We start from the raw sequence: 17,726 nt of genomic DNA, 5'->3' as shown, positions 1-17,726 counted from the left end.
CGACTTGTAACCCAAACAGCATCCTTGTGTAATGGAAGCACTTATCTGGCATTGAGAAGGCAGTCTTCTCCTTGGCATCTTGGGACATAGGGATTTGCCAATACCTCTCAATTAGTTCATTAACCCAGGGCATTGGGTAAGTATCACCCTTAGAGACTTCATTCAGCTTCCTATAGTCATTTCAAAACTGCCATTCCCTATCTGGTTTTGGCACCAAGACTATTGGACTGGACCAGCCACTTTTGGACTCTTCGATGGCTCCCAGGCACAGCATCTGCTTTACCTCCTTCGAGATTACCTCTTGACGAGCTTCAGGAATCCGATATGGTTTTATGCTGACCCAGACATGAGGCTCCATCAGAACCTCATGTTCTATATTATTCGTACAACTCGGGAGTTCTGAGAACAGGTCTCTGTTCCACTGCAGTAACTCCCGGCACTGCTGCTTCTGCGAGCGGGATAAGGTGTCTGCCACCTTGACATCCTCTGCACTGACCTTGGACTCGGCCAGCAAACAAAGGGTTTCCTCAGGTTCTTTGTCCTGCCACGGTTTGATTAGGTTCACATGGTATACCTGGTAGGGCTTCCGCTTCCCCAGTTAGTGGATTTTGTAGTTGACCTCCCCAATTTTCTCTACTACCTCATAGGAACCCTGCCACTTGGCCAGGAATTTGGTCTCCACTGTGGGCACCAGCACCAGTACTCGATCCCTTGGGTTGAACTGTCTCACCCTTGCCAACCTATTGTTCATCCTCAACTGAGCCTCTTGTGCTTTAAGGAGGTGTTCTCTCACTAAGGACACCTTAGCAATCCTCTCTTGCATCTGGGCCACATGTTCGATCACACTCCGGTGGGGTGTAGACTCCATCTCCCAAGTATGTTTTGCTACATCGAGAAGTCCACATGGGTGTTGGCCATACAACAGTTCAAAAGGAGAGAACCCCATAGAGGCCTGCGGGACTTCTCTGATGGAGAATAGAAGGTGCAGTGGAAGACAGTCCCAGTCCTGACCGTCCTTCTACATTACCTTTTTCAACATGGCCTTTATGGTTTTGTTTAACCTTTCTACCAAGCCATCTGTCTGTGGATGATAGACTGAGGTCTGGAGTTGTGTGATTTGCAGGGTTTTGGATAACTCCTTCATCACCTTTGACATAAACGGGGTCCCTTGGTCCGTCAGGATCTCTTTCGGCAACCCCGTTCTAGAGAAGACCTGGACCATCTCAGGCGATACACTTGGCGGAGTTATGTAGTGGAATGGCCCCTGGGTATCACGTAGCATAGTCCAGTATCACCAGGATGTACTGATGCCCTCTGCAGACTTGACCAGGGGTCCCACTAGATCCATAGCTATTCGATCAAACAAATCCTCAATAATGGGCAATGGCACCAAGGGGCTACGAAAATGGGCTACTGAGGGTGGTTTCACACTTGCGTTTTTGCCTCCAGCGTTTTTTGCACAAAAAAACGCTTGCGTTTTTCCTAGAAGAAGAGGGGACGGGAAGAAAAACATTAGACTCGAACAAAGAAGACCCAGGAAAACATACTCAGAAGGGAGGTAAGAACATTTCTAAAACAATCCACAGTGAGGAGATTGGAACAAAACAAAATCCTCTAAACTGCATGCTCGCAAACGCCAGAAGCCTGACAAACAAGATGGAAGAACTAGAAGCAGAAATATCTACAGGTAACTTTGACATAGTGGCAATAACCGAGACATGGTTAGATGAAAGCTATGACTGGGCAGTTAACTTACAGGGTTACAGTCTGTTTAGAAAGGATCGTAAAAATCGGAGAGGAGGGGTTTGTCTCTATGTAAAGTCTTGTCTAAAGTCCACTTTAAGGGAGGATATTAGCGAAGGGAATGAGGATGTCGAGTCCATATGGGTTGAAATTCATGGAGGGAAAAATGGTAACAAAATTCTCATTGGGGTCTGTTACAAACCCCCAAATATAACAGAAATCATGGAAAGTCTACTTCTAAAGCAGATAGATGAAGCTGCAACCCATAATGAGGTCCTGGTTATGGGGGACTTTAACTACCCGGATATTAACTGGGAAACAGAAACCTGTGAAACCCATAAAGGCAACAGGTTTCTGCTAATAACCAAGAAAAATTATCTTTCACAATTGGTGCAGAATCCAACCAGAGGAGCAGCACTTTTAAACCTAATACTATCTAATAGACCTGACAGAATAACAAATGTGCAGGTGGTCGGGCATCTAGGAAATAGCGACCACAATATTGTACAGTTTCACCTGTCTTTCACTAGGGGGACTTGTCAGGGAGTCACAAAAACACTGAACTTTAGGAAGGCAAAGTTTGACCAGCTTAGAGATGCCCTTAATCTGGTAGACTGGGACAATATCCTCAGAAATAAGAATACAGATATTAAATGGAAAATGTTTAAGAACATCCTAAATAGGCACTGTAAGCGGTTTATACCTTGTGGGAGTAAAAGGACTAGAAATAGGAAAAACCCAATGTGGCTAAACAAAGAAGTAAGACAGGCAATTAACAGTAAAAAGAAAGCATTTGCACTACTAAAGCAGGATGGCACCATTGAAGCTCTAAAAAACTATAGGGAGAAAAATACTTTATCTAAAAACTAATTAAAGCTGCCAAAAAGGAAACAGAGAAGCACATTGCTAAGGAGAGTAAAACTAATCCCAAACTGTTCTTCAACTATATCAATAGTAAAAGAATAAAAACTGAAAATGTAGGCCCCTTAAAAAATAGTGAGGAAAGAATGGTAGTAGATGACGAGGAAAAAGCTAACATATTAAACACCTTTTTCTCCACGGTATTCACGGTGGAAAATGAAATGCTAGGTGAAATCCCAAGAAACAATGAAAACCCTATATTAAGGGTCACCAATCTAACCCAAGAAGAGGTGCGAAACCAGCTAAATAAGATCAAAATAGATAAATCTCCGGCTCCGGATGGCATACACCCACGAGTACTAAGAGAACTAAGTAATGTAATAGATAAACCATTATTTCTTATTTTTAGGGACTCTATAGCGACGGGGTCTGTTCCGCAGGACTGGCGCATAGCAAATGTGGTGCCAATATTAAAAAAAGGGCTCTAAAAGTGAACCTGGAAATTATAGGCCAGTAAGTCTAACCTCTATTGTTGGTAAAATATTTGAAGGGTTTCTGAGGGATGTTATTCTGGATTATCTCAATGAGAATAACTGTTTAACTCCATATCAGCATGGGTTTATGAGAAATCGCTCCTGTCAAACCAATCTAATCAGTTTTTATGAAGAGGTAAGCTATAGACTGGACAACGGTGAGTCATTGGACGTGGTATATCTCGATTTTTCCAAAGCGTTTGATACCGTGCCGCACAAGAGGTTGGTACACAAAATGAGAATGCTTGGCCTGGGGGAAAATGTGTGTAAATGGGTTAGTAACTGGCTTAGTGATAGAAAGCAGAGGGTGGTTATAAATGGTATAGTCTCTAACTGGGTCGCTGTGACCAGTGGGGTACCGCAGGGGTCGGTATTGGGACCTGTTCTCTTCAACATATTCATTAATGATCTGGTAGAAGGTTTACACAGTAAAATATCGATATTTGCAGATGATACAAAACTATGTAAATCAGTTAATACAAGAGAAGATAGTATTCTGCTACAGATGGATCTGGATAGGTTGGAAACTTGGGCTGAATGGTGGCAGATGAGGTTTAACAATGATAAATGTAAGGTTATGCACATGGGAAGTAGGAATCAATATCACCATTACACACTGAACGGGAAACCACTGGGTAAATCTGACAGGGAGAAGGACTTGGGGATCCTAGTTAATGATAAACTTACCTGGAGCAGCCAGTGCCAGGCAGCAGCTGCCAAGGCAAACAGGATCATGGGGTGCATTAAAATAGGTCTGGATACACATGATGAGAGCATTATACTGCCTCTGTACAAATCCCTAGTTAGACCGCACATGGAGTACTGTGTCCAGTTTTGGGCACCGGTGCTTAGGAAGGATATAATGGAACTAGAGAGAGTACAAAGGAGGGCAACAAAATTAATAAAGGGGATGGGAGAACTACAATACCTAGATAGATTAGCGAAATTAGGATTATTTAGTCTAGAAAAAAGATGACTGAGGGGCGATCTAATAACCATGTATAAGTATATAAGGGGACAATACAAATATCTCGCTGAGGATTTGTTTATACCAAGGAAGGTGACGGGCACAAGGGGGCATTCTTTGCGTCTGGAGGAGAAAAGGTTTTTCCACCAACATAGAAGAGGATTCTTTACTGTTAGGGCAGTGAGAATCTGGAATTGCTTGCCTGAGGAGGTGGTGATGGCGAACTCAGTCGAGGGGTTCAAGAGAGGCCTGGATGTCTTCCTGGAGCAGAACAATATTATATCATACAATTATTAGGTTCTGTAGAAGGACGTAAATCTGGGGATTTATTATGATGGAATATAGGCTGAACTGGATGGACAATGTCTTTTTTCGGCCTTACTAGCTATGTTACTATGTTACTATATTTAACATTGAAAACGCATGCGTTTTTTGTTGTACGCGTTTGGTCGCGTTTTGAAACGCATGCGTTTTTTTGCTGCATTCGTTCTTTTTCAGAAATGCAACTAGTATTATTTTTGAGAGGCGTTTTTTTGACACCTAAAAACGCATGCGTTTTCATGCGGTTTTTTTGTGTCAAAAAATACATTGGAGTCAATGGAAACGCATGCGTTTTTAAGCACATGCATTTGTTTGCTTTAAAAACGCATGCGTTTTTATAAAAAAAAACAGAAAACACACTGATATGCCACCCCCCACCATAAAGGTGATAAAGGGATCCTAACCCTAAAGGGATCCTAACCCTAACCCTAAAGGGATCCTAACCCTAACCCTAAAGGGATCATAACCCTATCCCTAACCCTATCCCTAACCCTACCCCTAACCTTACCCCTAACCCTAAAGGGATCCTAACCCTACCCCTAACCCTAAAGGGATCCTAACCCTACCCCTAACCCTAAAGGGATCCTAACCCTAACCATCATCCCTTTAGGGTTAGGATCCCCTTAGGGTTAGGGTTAGGATCCCTTTAGGGTTAGGGTTATGATCCCTACCCCTAACCCTAAAGGGATCCTAACCCTAACCCTAAAGGGATCCTAACCCTATCCCTAACCCTATCCCTACCCCTAACCCTAAAGGGATCCTAACCCTACCCCTAACCCTAAAGGGATCCTAACCCTAACCCTAACCCTAAAGGGATCCTAACCCTACCCCTAACCCTAATCCCTTTAGGGTTAGGGTTAGGATCCCTTTAGGCTTAGGGGTAGGGTTAGGGTTAGGATCCCTTTAGGGTTAGGGTTATGATCCCTAACCCTAACTATTTCTGTTTATAGTGGGGTTTTTACTTTATTTTGATGATTGCCTGCTGTCACACATTTCTCAGCATGCGTTTAAAAAACGCAAACGCATGAAAAAACGCATGTAAACGCGTCAAAACGCTGCGTTTTTTTCACCACATGCAAAAATGCATGCGTCAATAAAACGCAGCTTTTGCACGCGTTTACATGCGTTTTTTCACCATGCGTTTTTTTGTTTTTTTTTAAAAGGAAGGAAGTTAGCTGGCTGGTGGGACAGGACCTACAGAAGTTCACAATATCACAGTGACAACTGGGCCAGTAGAACCTCTGGAGGATCGGTTCCTTGGTTTTCTCTACGCCCAGGTGACCACCTAACACATGTATATGGGCCAGGTCTAACACTCTGTGTCTGTACGGCCCTGGCTCAATTACCTCCCCTCTCAGCTTGGTGATGCGATATATCACCTCCCCATTCATGGCAAGATGTGGGTATTGAGTGTCAGCCCCCAGCTCTTGGGCTACACCATTAAGTACCGTTACATTATTAAATGCCCTTTTAGAGTTAAAACCCTGACTTGGGTGGTTCCAAAGTTTCCCCTGGACACTTCCAGCTCAGGGACACTGGCCTCAGTGGATGTGGCCTCATCCTTATGGCCAACAAGCACAGAAAATGGAAACATGTCATCTGCAGCCTGCGACAAGGTTTTTTTTGGGAGCAACCCAGCTGTCTTCCGGGTAACCGGATCTTCCCTTTTCCCCACAAGTCCCAAATTAACACAAAGCCCCGCCCTATTATAATAGGGTGCAATAGATCCTTGACCATGCCGACCTCATGAGACTTGGTGCTATAGTTTGTGTTTGACTAACTTGGCCATAGGGTAGTCCTTCGGGTCGCCATGGATACACGCCCACCCTCTTTCCAGGAATCAGCTGATGTGGAATTGTGTCCCTCACTAGGGTTACCAAACATCCTGAGCCCAGCAGACCAGTCACTTGCACCCCATTTACTGTCAAGGGGTATGCCTGCGACCCCTCACCTCTGGAGAACAGCACTGCAGGCCAGATATGCAAAATATGAGCAGTGCCATCCTGTGCTTCAGTCCATTGGCTCGGTGGTCATGGGACAATGGGCGGCTATGTGGCCAGGGGTATGACACTTCTAACAAATTACATATGGGAAGGGCCCTTGGTCACTAACTCCTGTGCTCTTGGATGCCCCCCAGGTGTTGCACTAGCTCCTCTCTTTTGGGTGTCAGCCCTGCTTTGGAAACTCCAGTATGGGAATGTTACAACCCCTTGCTTCCCCAAGGACCTCTCGACCGCCTGGTACCTCTCCACCAAGCTCACTAGATCATCGGCATTACAGGGATCTCCCTGGGCAACTGGGGATTGCACCAGCCTTGGTAGGGAGTGTATTAACCTGTCCATAACAACCTTCTGTGGTTCACCCATTCGGTATGGTGCCAGAACCTCCACCCACTGCTCCGAAAGCAATTTCACCCGCTCCACCACCCTTTCAAACACCGCCAGGAACGCCTTAACATCATCACCCGGGGTCATCTTTTGTAATGCTCTTCTTACCGTTTTCCTCACGTGAGTCATCACTTCGATTTGGGTTTGGGGCGGTCTCTCTGCTGTAGAAGTCTCCCGTCAGGAGTTCCACCTGCCTCTGCTGTTGTTGAATTTGTTGCATCAGGAGTTTGTCTCCTGCTGTATCTGCTGCTGCTCTCTATGCTGCTGGTGTTGTTGCTGCCATATCTGTTGCTTCTCGAGATTAGCCTGCATGAGTTGCTTTACCAATTCCTCCATGTTGTCAGATTTTGTTTCTGCAGCTGCTTTCACCCAGGACATGCGATATCTGTGCAGCAGTCACACTGCCCCTTGGGATACGTGCCCATGCTTCTGCACCAATTGTAGGGATCTGTACTCACTCAGCTCTTGAGGCAGACACAGGAGGTGTTTTTTCGTGCAATAGTCTAGGTAAGTTTACTTCATTTCATAAAACGCTCCAGGAGCCAAAACAAAACAGAGCCTTTTCAGGCACAAAGTGAAAACAAAACTGAAAATAAATGGTCCATGTAGTATTGCGGGTCCACCCACTCAGGTCAGTACCTTTAGCAACACACACTGGAAGCAGGGCCGGCTCCAGGTTTTTGAGGGCCCCGGGTGAACGAGTCTCAGTGGGCCCCCCCTTTAACACATTCAAAAAATGGCGAAATTCGGGGGGGGGGGGGGGGGTTTCACCATTTCATCGCATTTTGGAATTTTTTTTCCCGTTTTCACCGTATTATATGGGAATATAACGCAGTCAGTCACATCTACAGATCATACTGCAAAAAGTAAAATAACAAAATGCTAAATCCGGATAGGACCACAGGGGACGGGAAGAAAACGCAACATAAGAAGATGGAAAGGAGACGAGCAATAATAATAATATTATTATTAATAATATTAATAAAGTCGCCGGGTCTGCAAAGGGTTAAGAAAGGGGGGGTGCCCCGGAATCCCCCTGAGATCACGTCACAGCGGCCCCGGAGCCCCCCAAACCACGTCCAGCACATTACACCCGGCCTGGGGGCAGTGCAGCACCCACATAATCACTGGCACTGCACGCAGCTTTCTGCCCATCCTGCTCCTGAATGAGCTTTACTAATTTGAGGGCGTCACGCAGCAGACCCAGCCAGGCTCAGCAGCAGCCAGCCAGGCTGCATCTCATATTCCACAATCCCCCCCCCCCGCAAAGTGCAGCGTTGGGACGGGGCCCTCACACCCTCACCGAAGACGAGTCACTGACTCACTCACTGCTTCGCCGGCCGGGGCCCATCCGTCGCCCCCTCGTTGTGGACACAGCAGGAGAGGGTGCACCGACCATGCACCGTCCTCACTGCAGGCTGCAGCTGCTGCTAGTCTTCTCCTCCTGCTTGGCACTGCCGGACCTGTCCTCTCCTCATGTCCTGGATGGTGGACGCTGGACCGGACGGATAGATTCTGGACTGGAGTGGAAGGCTTCAGTGGTGCCAGCGAACGGTCCGACTCTGAACGGCTCTCTCTCTCTCTGTCATCTCCTTGCTCTAGGATGACGAGCCCGCCGACCGGATGTAACAGGAGAGGAGATGACCCAGCGAGCTGGAAGTGTCTTCTGTATCCATGGTGAGGGCCGGCGGAGGTGAGTATTGCTGCTATTGGAGCTGTGCAGTGCCAGGCGCCAGCGAAACGGCCTCAGACAGAGCTGACTGTGCCCCCTGCAGCCAAGGCGCCGCTGGGCGATGTGGATGTAGTGAGTGACGCTGACGTGTACTACCATAAATGGGCCCCCCTGGGTGCGCCGGGTGCTGACGCCGGCCCTGACTGGAAGTCTCCTCATGTCCAGCCACAGACTCTGAATGAGAGACTCGGCCTCCATTTTATCTGCCATACCATGCCCCTGGGGTTGGGATATGTAAGCGGTCTTTCCCACCCATCTCTTATTACCGCTTGTAAAACTCGTCCCTGGAATGGCTCCAAAAAACTCTCTCAGCACTATAGGTGCTGGAGCATACATCATAGCTCACATCACCGCAGCTAGCAGCCACGATGACGCATATCTCCCCTCCAGGACTTGTCCGATGGCCATTTTATACCCTCTAAAAATTGTTCAAAATTTAATTGGTATTATATTGCTCATCCATACAGTATTACGTATTCTTGGGTACATTTCAGTGGTATAGATAACACTACATAAAAGAGTGAGAAATTTGCCTCTGTTCAATTACCCATCCATACAGTTTTACATGCTTTCTGTTACATTTTGGTGTTAAATAAAACTCCCCCCCAAAAAAATGAAAACATTTTTATTGATTCAATTACTGATCCATACAGTATTACGTGCTTTCTGTTACATTTTGGTGTTAACTAAAACTCCCCCCCAAAAAAATTAAAACATTTTTATTGATTCAATTACTGATCCATACAGTATTACGTGCTTTCTGTTACATTTTGGTGTTAAATAAAACTCCCCCCCAAAAAAATTAAAACATTTTTATTGATTCAATTACTGATCCATACAGTATTACGTGCTTTCTGTTACATTATGGTGTTATATAAAAATAAAAAAAACTTGGAAAAATGTTTATGGATTCAATGACTCATCCATGCACTGTAACATGGTTCTTGTTACATTTTGCAGGTATATTAACCCCTTTCTGCCATATGACGTACTATCCCGTCAAGGTGACCTGGAACTTAATTCCCAGGGACGGGATAGTATGACAAGGGCGGACAGCCACGCTCACGGGGGGAGCGCGGCCGATCGCTGCCGGTGTCAGCTGATTATTACAGCTGACATCCAGCACTATGTGCCAGGAGCAGTCACGGACTGCTCCCGGCAGATTAACCCCCGGAACACTGCAATCAAACATGATCCGGGGCTCCCTGCGTGCTTCCCTGAGACCCTTGGAACAAAACGATGTGATCGCGTTGTTCCGAGCATCTCCTCCCTGCAGGCCCTGGATCCAAAATGGCCGCAGGGCTCCTTCCAGGTCCTGCAGGGAGGTGGCTTGCAAGCACCGGCTGAGAGCAGACACTGGCAAGCCTCCTGTACTGCCTGTCAGATCGCTGATCTGACACAGTGCTTTGCAAACTGTCAGATCAGCGATCTGACACTAAACAGTGATGTCCCACCCTGGGACAAAGTAAAAAAATATATAATTACATGTGTAAAAAAAAAAAAATTCCTAAATTAAGAAACAAAAATTATTATTCCAATAAATACATTTCTTTATCTAAATAACAAAAAAAAAACCAATAAAGTACACATATTTAGTATCGCCGCGTCCGTAACGACCAGACCTATAAAACTGTCCAACTAATTAACCCCTTCAGTGAACACCGCAAAAAAAAATTCAAAAAACAATGCTTTATTATCATACCGCTGAACAAAAAATGGAATAACACGCGATCAACATGACGAATGTAAGTAAACATGGTACTGCTGAAAACGTCATCTTGTCCCGCAAAAAACGAGCTGCCATACAGCATCATTAGCAAAAAAATAAAAATAATAAAGTAAAAAAATGTATTCATTACCATTTTCCCGTTAGGGTTAGGGCTACAGTTAGGGTTGGGGCTAAAGTTAGGGTTGGGGCTAAAGTTTTAGGGTTTGGATTGAATTTACGATTAGGGTTAGGGGTGTGTCAGGGTTAGGGGTGTGGTTAGGGTTATGGTTGGGATTAGGGTTAGGGGTGTGTTGGAGTTAGGGGTGTGGTTAGAGTTGGGATTAGGGTTAGGGGAGTGTTGGGGTTAGGGGTGTGGTTGGGATTAGGGTTAGGGGTGTGTTTGGGTTAGGGTTTCAGTTAGAATTGGGGGGGTTTGACTGTTTAGGCATCCAATCTCAATTCCAGGCAATTCTGTGTTGAAAAAGTAAAGCGGTGCTCCTTCCCTTCCGAGCTCTCCCGTGTACCCAAACAGGGGTTTACCCCAACATACGGGGTATCAGCGTGCTCAGGACAAATTGGATAACAACTTGTGGGGTCCAATTTCTCTTGTTACCCTTGGGAAAATAAAAATGTGGCTGCTAAAAAGTAATTTTTATGGAAAAAAGTTATTTTCACTGCTCTGCGTTACAAACTGTGGTGAAACACTTGGGGGTTCAAAGTTCTCACAACACATCTAGATATGTTCCTTGGGGGTCTAGTTTCCAATATGTGGTCACTTGTGGGGGATTTCTAATGTTTAGGTACATCAGGGGCTCTGCAAACGCAATGTGACGCTTGCAGACCATTCCATCTAAGTCTGCATTCCAAACGGCGCTCCTTCCCTTCTGAACTCTGTCATGCGCCGAAACAGTGGTTCCCCCCCACATTTGGGGTATCAGCCTACTTAGGACAAATTGGACAACAAGTTTTGGGGTCCAATTTCTCCTGTTACCCTTGGGAAAATACAAAACTGGAGGCTAAAAATAATTTTTGTGGAAAAAAAAAAGAATTTTTATTTTCACGGCTCTGCGTTATAACTTGTAGTGAAACACTTGGTTCAAAGTTCTCACAAAACATCTAGATAAGTTCCTGAGGGGGTCTACTTTCCAAAATGGTGTCATTTGTGGGGGGTTTCAATGTTAAGGCACATCAGGGGTTCTCCAAACGCGACATGGCGTCATATCTCAATTCCAGTAAATTTTGAATTGAAAAGTTAAACGGCGCTTCTTCCCTTCCGAGCTCTGCCATACTCCCAAACAGTGGTTTACCCCCCCAGCGTACTCAGGACAAATTGTACAACAACTTTTGAGGTCCCATTTCTCCTGGTACCTTTGGTAAAATAAATTGGAGCTGAAATAATTTTTTTGTGGAAAAAAAGTTAAATGTTCATTTTTTTTAAACATTCCAAAAATTCCTGTGAAACACCTGAAGGGTTAATAAACGTATTGAATGTGGTTTTGAGCCCTTTGAGGGGTGCAGTTTTTAGAATAGTGTCACACTTGGGTATTTTCTATCATATAGACCCCTCAAAGTGACTTCAAATGTGATGTGGTCCCTAAAAAAGTTGTAAAAATGATAAATTGCTGGTCAAATTTTAACCCTTATAACTCCCTATTAAAAAAAAGTTGGTTCCAAAATTATGCTGATGTAAAGTAGACATGTGGGAAATGTTACTTATTAAGTATTTTGTGTGACATATCGCTGTGATTTAAGGGCATGAAAATTCAAAGTTTGAAAATTGCAAAACTTTCCAAATTTTTGCCAAATTTCCATATTTTTTTACAATTAAGTGCAGTTAATATCAAAGATATGTTACCACTTTCATGAAGTACAATATGTCACGAGAAAACAATGTCAGAATCATCAGGATCTGTTGAAGTGTTCCAGAGTTATAACCTCATAAAGGGACTGTGGTCAGAATTGTAAAAATTGACCCGGTCATTTACGTGCAAACCACCCTTGGGGGTTAGGGGTTAAACTCTAAAAAAAAAAAAACTTCCAAGAGTTTTTCTGGATTCAATGATTAATGCATACAGTTTAACATGCTTTGTGTAAAACTACGATGGGTTAAACATTTTAAAAACCACTTGCCCTGGTACAGTTTGCAAACTATTTTCGTTAACATTTTTTACTATTGTCATATATTGTTTGAAATAAAAGCCAAAATTGGCCTGCCATAGGCATACACTTTCTTAATATTTTAATGAGGCTGTCTAGTTGTTGCCTTCAAGGGTGTATAGATGACCCTGCTTGTAATTTTTGATAGGCTTTGCACTGTGCAGAACTTTTATGAGTGTAAGTGTACCACAACTTTACTTAGCTCATAAAGTTTGAATGAGATATTACAGTTGGTCACTTTAAGTTTGTATGGATGATTCTGCTTCTAATTTTTGGCACGCTTTGCAATATACAGAACTTTTATGAGTGGAGGAATACCACAACTATCCTTTGTTCACAATATTTGAATGAGGCACTCACAGTTGATGCCTTCAAGATTGTATGGATGACCCCATTTGTAGTTTTTGACAGACTTGGCACTGTGCAGAACTTTTATGAGTGAAAGAGTACCACTACTATACTTTGATAACAATATTTGAATGAGGCACTACAGTTATTGCCTTCAAGGATGTATGGATGTCCCTGCTTGTAATATTTGGAAGGTTTTGCACAAACTTTATTCTCCTTGGCAGCATTCGGTTTAAGTAATGGAGGCGGAGCCAGCACTGGTGTAGTCACCGCTCTGAGAATACAGAGTGGCAGCTGTAACATAATGCAGAGCCAGTGTCAGTCAGTGCCGGTGGTGCAGTTACAGTCACCGCTCTGTATACCACCCCCGTGACTGAAACCGAATGCTGCCAGGGAGAATAAAGTTCATTTTCTCCCAGCAGCATTTGACTACGTGCAGGTGCTGAGCAGGTTAGTAACACTATTAGCCTGCAGATTAACCCATACAGTATTTGCAGGTTAATTGCGTTTTTGCTGGTGACAGGTTCCTTTTAACTACTTCTATAAATATCCAGGTGTCCACACTTTACTCTGCACTGACATTTTAAACCATCAATGTAGTGCAAGCAACTTGCAGGAGATCATGCAGCTGTTTGGACGGGGAGCAAACTACGGTACAGACATCATCATCTCTGTCTCCAATGGGGCTCACAATCTAAACTCTTATCGGAATGTCTTTGGAGTGTGGGAAGAAAATTGGAGTACGCAGAGGAAACCGTCGCAAACTTGGGGAGAATGTACAAACTCTTTGCAGTTATTGTCCTTGGTGGCATTTGAACTCTGGACCCCAAGGCTACAGTGCTAACTGAGCCACTGTACTACCCAGAAGACAAACATGTTTTAATGATATTTGCCTTCTCAATCTTTGTATACACAGCACTGAACCATTGCTTATATATATTGTTAAAAAGCACAATGCTTCCTCATCCATACCCAGTGGACTTGAGATTGCTTGGTGTAGGCAGCAAGAAGGAACTGCAAGGTTCTAGTAGACCCAGTCAATTCTTCTCTGTATGCAGGTGGTGAATTGTCCTGTGGCTAATATACCTGTCTCAGTTACAGAGAATATCAGTAATAAAACAATGTATCAATACTGTATATAAAAATATCCCACCTCCTTCACCAAAAGGTCTTTAAAGGCCTTTAGGGGGGCACAATATAAGAAATAAAAGCTAATATATAAAGCTGAATGTGTGTATGTATGTGTGTGTGTGTGTGTATATATATATGTGTGTATGTCCGGGATTGGCATCTGCACCGTCGCAGCTACAGCCACAAAATTTTGCACAGTTACACGTTTGGACCCCGAGAGCGTCATAGGCTATGTTATGAGGCGAAATTTTAACCCCGCTTGTTCCAATTCACCAAACAATTTTGCCCCTATCTACATAATGGGGAAAAAGTATACGTACGCAAATTTGTTCATGGGCTACTGGGAGAGAATGATCTTTCAGGATGATGCCATAGGAAGTGAAGCCATACATGGATGGAGTCGGTATATCGACAACATCCTTTTTATTTGGGAAGATAGGATTGATAAACTACCTGCTCTCATGGCAAAATTGAACCAGAACGAGCTCAATATAAGATTAACATATAATAAGGCCATGTTCACACGATCCTTTTTTTCATGCGGAATTGCCGCGATTTTCCCGCTGCGGGTCCGCAGCTGTTTTCCATGCAGGGTACATTACATTGTACCCTATGGAAAACAGGAACTGCTGTGCCCACAATGCGGAAAATAAAAAAAAAAGCCGTGCTGAATAGCTGCGGGAAAAAAGAAGTACCATGTCACTTCTTTTTTCGGAGCCGCAGCGGTTCTGCACCCATTGACCTCCATTGTGAGGTCAAACCCGCAGTAAAACCCGCAGATGAAAAAAATATCTGCGGGTTTTACTGCGGTTTGTGGTGCAGAACCGCTGCAGCAGGAAGTGCGGGGAAGCGGGCGGAAGTGCGTGGGCGGAGTGTGGCTGCCCCCCCGTGCTCCGATCCCGCCCCCCCGTGCTCCAATCCCACCGCCCCGTGCTCCGATGCCCCCCCCAGTGCTCCGATGCCCCCCCGTGCCCTAATCTCCCCCCTTATACTTACCCGGCATCCCGGTGTCCGTCCGGCCGTCTTCTCCCTGGGCGCCGCCATCTTGCAAAATGGCGGGCACATGCGCAGTGCGCCCGCCGAATCTGCCGGCCGGCAGATTCGTTCCAAAGTGCATTTTGATCACTGAGATATAATCTATCTCAGTGATCAAAATAAAAAAAAATAGTAAATGACACCCCCCCCTTTGTCACCCCCATAGGTAGGGACAATAAAAAAAAATTAAGATTTTTTTTTTTCCACTAAGGTTAGAATAGGGTTAGGGGTAGGGTTAGGGGTAGGGTTAGGGGTAGGGTTAGGGGTAGGGTTAGGGGTAGGGTTAGGGGTAGTGGTAGGGTTAGGGTTAGGGTATTTTCAGCCATTACCCTAAAAAACTTCCTAGAAAACACACAGACTCTGCATAGAAAACTGCATAAAAAAAGGGATCAAAAAAAGGATCAAAAAACGCATCAAAAAACGCATCAAAAAAGGACAAAAAAAGGACCTGCGTTTTCTGCCAAGAGCTGCAGTTTTTTAAAAAACAGTCCTGAAAAAAAAAGGATGGAAATCAGGAACGTGTGAATATACCCTAATGGTAGAACCGTGAACTTCTTGGATTTGAGAGTAGATGCGTTAGCAGATGGAAAGATCGTTACGGATGTTTACAGGAAACCTACTGCAACAAATACTCTATTGCACGCTTCCTCTGCCCATCATAGATCCACTATTATTGGTATACCGACTGGTCAATTTCTAAGAGTAAGGAAGATTTGTACTTCAACAAAGGATTATGAGAATCAAGCGTCGGATCTTATTAGAAGATTTAGTGACAGAGGGTACAGCAATAAACAAATTAAAAAAGGCTACAAGAAAACTGGGTTTTACTAGAGAAGAACTCATATATAATGATCGGGAAAAAAAGATGAGAAATTCCACAAGAATAAGGAGGTAAGATTTAATACTAAATTTAATAAGCAATGGCCGGATTTGACAAATATTATGCGTAAGCATTGGAATATCTTGCAATCAGATCCCGTGCTCAAACGTCTTCTACCGGATCGCCCTCTAATGGTACCGAAAAGATCAAAGAACCTGAAAGATCTACTTGTGCTTAGTCATTATTCCACAATTTCCTCTAGACCAAGAGTACCAGAAGAAAATGGCTTTTTCCCATGCAACATGTGCAAAGAAGGCACGAATGGTGAAAAGTAAAACATTTGCCAATCACGATGGGTCGAGAATATTTCAAATACGTAAAAAACTTAATTGTGCTTCCAAAGGGATTGTCTATCATGCCTAATGCCCGTGTAAGAAAATGTATGTGGGTCTCAACACACGAGAGCTAAAAGTGAGAACCAGAGAGCATGTGAGAGATATTGAAAAGTCGTTGGTCGTGGAAGATTTAAGCACTTTAAAAACCCTGCCTAGGCACTTTAAGCTACTCCATCACTTGGACCCTAAGGGCCTTATGATTAAAGCGATTGATCAGGTACAGTTGGGGCCTAGGGGAGGTAATTTGGGTAGAATATTGGCTCAAAAAGAGAGCAAATGGATTTATTTACTGGGAGCCATGGCGCCACAGGGCCTGAATGAAACCTTTGGTTTTACTTCCTTTCTTTAAATAGCCCTGAATATTTTCCAGTATTAGTTAGTTTTTTTATTCTGCCTATATATAACTAACTATAACTAAATTCTCCCTTATCCTTATAGCATAGGCAATTATAATTCATAATTCTTATTATCGATGGTGATATAGTCTCTAATTTTTCCCTTTTATCTTGTTCCATATCCTGTTTTAATGTTATATGTGTTTATGTTTTGTCCTTGTATTAATATTGGATTAATTTTGCAGTATTCATATCGTATTTTGGTAGCTATTTACCTTGACTGGTTGTATGTGGAGTATGCGGGTTTCCATCTGGATGGCTTTTTTGTAAGTAACACAAGTTCCGGAATGAAGATCCTTTTTGAAATGGAAATTTTTTTGGGGGAATTAATGGACTTCATTACTTTTTATTGATTTATATTTAATATTTAATATTTTTATATTTTATCATCTCTTTGATATAGAGGTGTATTTATATTGGAATTTATGAATTATGGTTATATTAAATTGTTAATACAATGTATATGTGCACTTTTATTAATTACTATACGAATGCACTTATTTATCTCTGCTATATATGTATAGATGATATAATGATATATTTATATTGGAATTTATGAATTACGGCGATATCAATGTTAGTAATGCACTGTACATATGTACTTTTAATCACTATTTGTACTTATTTATTTATTTTTTGCATAATTGTCTTTCATATTTATGTATATTTATATAGATGAACATTTGGGTATATTATATTAATTATGTATTTAAGGATTTTGATTATGTCACATATTAGGTACATCCAATTAGAGTTAGATATATTTTTAGGGGTAGATGTAATATTGGATCTAGGGTTGCTTATAGTTATACTGTAGTCGCTTATCCATATATAGTCCTCTTTTGAGTGTTATTGATTTTCCCATCGTAACAATTTTAGCAATGTTTTGTGTTAGGCTTCGGTATTCAGCCTACACATGCGCCTTTCAGTGACGACCTCGTGACTTCCGGCCCCATGCGCGGAAGGAGGGTGAGCGTTTCACGCTTGCGTTCCAGGCGCAGAGATCCGGAAGTCACTATTTCGCTGAAGGAAGTCCGGAGATCGGCGCATGCGCAATATTGCGCTGATTATACCGATGCGAGCATCAGCTGAGATTGCAGTATTTAAGGAATTACCAGATATCTATAGACACATATGCCCCCCATTGAGGAAGCCAGTCAGGCGAAACGGCGCTGTCGGGGTAGCCAAGGAGC

Source organism: Ranitomeya imitator, chromosome 4 (assembly GCF_032444005.1).
Source record: "Ranitomeya imitator isolate aRanImi1 chromosome 4, aRanImi1.pri, whole genome shotgun sequence".
Taxonomy (NCBI): Eukaryota; Metazoa; Chordata; class Amphibia; order Anura; family Dendrobatidae; genus Ranitomeya; species Ranitomeya imitator.
This window is presented reverse-complemented; position numbering follows the sequence as displayed.